Here is a 4,679-nt window from a genome sequence, read left to right as displayed (position 1 = left end):
CCTTAAAACTCAGGGCAGGCATCTCCTTCAGCAGGTTTCTTCTGACCCTCAGAGCTGAATTAAGTTGTCCCTTCTTTGCTCACTGAAACCCACTGTTCATGAATCTTCCTAAATCTAGGATGTTGAGTTATCGAAATGACTCCTTTGTGCCTTCATCTATAGGTTCCCTTCTGGCATGTGTCTATTTGCTCTCTGTCAACAAATGACAAAATTGAACTAACCTGGTATACTTATGAAGGTTGATAATGATTGACATTTCCTTTTTAATATTAATAATACCAATCTCTCATTTCCCAGGTGCCCACTATGTGCCAAACACTATTCAAGGCGCCTTAAATATATTACCTCTTCCCTTCTTCACGAAAATTCTGTGAGGTAGTCATTATTATTCATACCTTATTTATGAGGAAACCAAGGCTTGTCAGGGTTACAAAACTCACCCCAGTTTCAGAGCTAATGGGAACCAGAAGCAGAATTTAACTTATCTGTCTGAGGCAGAATTTAACTTATGTCTGATCCAAAGCCTTTCTACCCGAGCATGCCTCTTCTCCACTGTCATTATTGTGATGATCAATCTCTCTAAAAATGCACACTATCCATATTTTAAGGTGTTTTTTTAGCATGTTTATATATGTTATTACTTGCCCTGGAAGGAAATGTTTCCTAGTCTCCTTTTTCATCTGCATGCCATAAAAAGAAATTATCTGTAAGGTATTGCTCATATAAACTAAGAGCTAACCTGATTTAAAATCAGAATCTCAATGTCCTAAAAGAGCCCAAATTAGAATTCAAGATGTGGCTTATAGCCTATTTCACTGATGGAAAAATGGAGACACAAAGACATGAAATGACTGCGAGAGTCAAATAAGATACTGGTTCCATCAGGTTTAGGCTTCCTGTTCCCAGAGAAGCAACCCGTGTCTGGAAAGAGTATGGATCATGCGGCCAAACAACGCAAATTCAAATACTGACTCTGTCACTTGAGTATGTGACCTCAGGCAAGTTTTCTAACTTCTTTGAAGCTGTTTCCTCATTTGTAGATGAAATAAAGATACCTACTTTGTAGGTGTGTTGTGACTATTGGAGATGAATTATGGAAAGTACCTAATATAGTGCCTAACAGAGTTGAGTGCTAATTAAATGTTAATTTTTTCTCTCCATCATAGGCTTGGCTTTTTCTGGAGCACATATTGCCCTCTACAGGGCGAGATGTTTTTTTGTGGGGTTTTTTACCCTTTCTTGACATCCACATAAATTTCACATTGTAGAAATCTAGAGCTGAGTGCACATGAAGCAGAGTCCATTCTAAAGGGTTTTATTTTTTTTTAATTTAAAGGAAGAAAAAGCAAAAAGTGCTGAGCCAATATTTCTACTATTCAATCATTAAATATTAATCGATGTCAATGCATTTGAGGGAGCCTTTAGCTGTGACAGGTGAGCTGAAAGTAGAAATTCTGATTTAACGAGGCCTCCCAGCCGCTTTGGCAAAATGTCAGGGTGCAGGGTGTGGTGGAGAATAATTAACTGATAAACAATCTTCCAAAAAAGATCAGTAACTATGAAATTGAGGACAAAGACAAAGATTCTCACATTTTCTCCAAAACATTTTTTTCTCATGGGATCTCTCAGTCCTTTTTGAATCAACCCTGATTCAGTACCCCCGAAGTCGGAATGCCCTTAACTGTTTTGTTTAGACGGGGCTATGAAATGATTAGGCTGTTGAAATGATGAATCAGGGAGCACTGCAGGATTTTTCACAGTCTCTCTGAACAATGCCCCATATCACATTTACACTGACAGGCTGTATTTTTATATTTGACATGTGAGAGGAACATGGAAAATAACATACTGACAGCGCCTTAGATACCAGTCATACATCTTCCTAACACAGATTGATGGGTGGGAAAGAATATTATTTAGTGAGCCCTTCTTAAGCTCTCCAAGGAAAATATATAGATCCACCAGTGGGTTGACTTGAAACTCATATTAACATTCCTTACGAGCAAGAAACAGAAAAACAACTACCATCCATTTTTGCACAAGCCAACAGATCAGAAAAATTAGCAGAAACCAATCCAGTACCTGTACATTTCTCACTAATGGGTCATACTTTGCTCCTCCCCCACCTAGCAATCTTAGTAGGTGGAATTTCCCCCATCGAGGCACATTGGTCTTTCTCAATTTCAAACCAAAGGTAAAAGATAAGCTGGTAGGAACATTGAAGCCACAGCTTTAGCTGCTCAGAGACCCAACCTGAAACAGGAAAAAAAAAAAAAAAAAAAACTGAAAAGGAGCAGCCCAGGCTAACCACATACCTGTAGAGAGACCCAAAGAACCATGTGAGATTGTGACTGCCTTATACCTAGGAAACATAGAATAAGAGAAGGAAAAGGAAAAAGAAAAAGTGCCCTGGGGCATCCAAGTGGCTCAGTTAGCTAAGGTCTGCCTTGGGCTAAGTCATGATCCCAGGGTCCTGGAATCAAGGTCCCGTATCTGGTTCTCTGCCCAGCAGAGAGCATGCTTCTCTGTCTCCCTCTCCCTCTGCTACTTCCCCTGCTTGTGATCTCTCTCTCTCTCTCTTTTTAATAAATAAATAAGTAATCTTTTAAAAAATAAAAAAAATAAAAAACATGCCCCTTATAGTGGATACAGAAATCTCCCTCTAGGAGGGCAGGATTTATTTCTGCAGTTGCTAGGAATGAGGCTGGTGAGCACTATCTCAGCCTCCAGCCCTCTTCAGGCAGTGCCTCTGTGAGAGAGAGCTGTCTCACCAAACAGTATGCTGTCTCATGGAGCCACTCACACCCAGTCACTAGTCAATACAGAAGTATAGGGGCCTAGCCTATGATCCCCAAAAGAACAACTATGGAAGGTCATCCCATGAGTTAGCTAAAACCTGCATTGAGACCCCATCACAGTCTAAACCGACCTTATGCCCAATCCTGCTTCTTTCCATTTGCTTATACAGGTGTCAATCCCATAAACATTCCACAATTCCCTGCATACTAATCTCCATCCCAGTGTCTGTTTCCAGGATTATATTCTGGAATATTATATACTGGAAAATTCCAGTATTCCAAACTGCAATACTCCCTTCATCTCCCACTTCCATAATGTACCATGTAACTTAAATGTCTCAATGAATAAAATCCTATGATACTTTCAGAAATGCGTATGTAGGGATGCCTGGGTAGCTCAACAGTTGAGTGTCTGCCTTCTGCTCAGGGTGTGATCCAGGGATTCCGGGATCGAGTCCCTCATTGGCTCCCTGCATGGAGCCTGCTTCTCTCTCTGCCTATGTCTCTGCCTATGTCTCTGCCTCTCTCTCTCTGTGTCTCTCATGAATAAATAAAACCTTTTAAAAAAATGTGTTTGTATAATTGACAAAATCATTTTGAAACACAAGTCAGAGTCATTCTAACTCTCAAAATGGAAAATAAAGACAGAAAGACAAGCACCATCTTTGGAAGGACCTGCCTCTCTAAGTTTCAAGCTCTCTCTTTAGTCTAACATGGGGTTTTTGTTTGTTTGTTTGTTTGCTTGTTTGTTTTTCTTTATATATGCCTAAATGGAGGCAAAAGCAGGTAAAGAAAAACATCCAGGAATTCTAATACCAAAACAGAAATAGGTGAGAAATATTTTTCCTATTGTAGATGATACTAAAAAGTCATAGGGGTGCCTGGGTGTCTCAGCCAGTTGAGCATCCAACCTTTGATTTCCACTCAGGTCATGACCTCAGGGTTGTAAGATGGAGTCCAGGAACCAGGCTCCAGCCAGGCTCAGCATGAAGTCTGCCTGAGATTCTCTCTCTCTCCCCCTCTTTCTACCCTTCTTACCCCTCCTCCTCAAATAAATAAATAAATAAATAAAATTTTTAAAAAGCCAAGAACCTGGGATCTGGATCATTAATTCTTAGGATCACAGAGAACCTGGCACTTCTTATTCCTGATGGCAAAAGATGGAATATGAAGCCTTTCAACTAGTAGTTTACTGATTCTGAAGTGGAGGCAAAGGGAACCAGAGACATGTTTAGAATCTCACAGAACGTTTTTTTAGCATTTGGTTCTAACTAAGAGTACCAACTCATTGCCTACCTATGGCTTCATCTACTTTCCCTAGTTTTTTCCTTCCCCTTCCTGTTTTCCATTTGCTTCCTTTGCTTCTGCTTCCTCCTCTTTGGTTCCTTTTCCTATTTCCTCTCCCTCTCACTTCATTGAACTTTTTTATTGACTGGAGCTTCAGTCGTGGTTGCATCACACAGATTGCTTTTTCCGCAGTAAAGCCCTGATTTGGAAGGGAGAAAGAAGAACTTTTCATCGCTGTGTGCAAATGTGATTCAAATATGGTGAACTAATTTATTCTGTAAAACTTAATTAAAACCAATAAAAAAAAGGAGACAGCTCTGGAGGGAGCAGTAACTCCCTTGGCAGGACCTGGGTGAGATGCATTCAGTTGGGACTTTTTAAATCTTATTTGATTTGGCCTCATGATTTTCGGAGGACTTGGTTTGGTTTTATATGCTACTAAAATGCTTTTAAGTATTTAATGGTTTACTCCAATTGGGGAAAGTTTTGTTAGGTTTTCTCTAAAGTTTCCCACAGGAAAGCCTTGGTTTTTTATTTGTGACTGGAATATTTTGTGGCTTTAGAAATTACCAGGAAAATTTTTTAAAATGCTAC

The sequence above is a fragment of the Canis lupus genome, chromosome 4, assembly GCF_003254725.2.
Source record: "Canis lupus dingo isolate Sandy chromosome 4, ASM325472v2, whole genome shotgun sequence".
In the NCBI taxonomy this organism is placed as follows: Eukaryota; Metazoa; Chordata; class Mammalia; order Carnivora; family Canidae; genus Canis; species Canis lupus.
Note: the sequence above shows the minus strand (reverse complement) of the source record.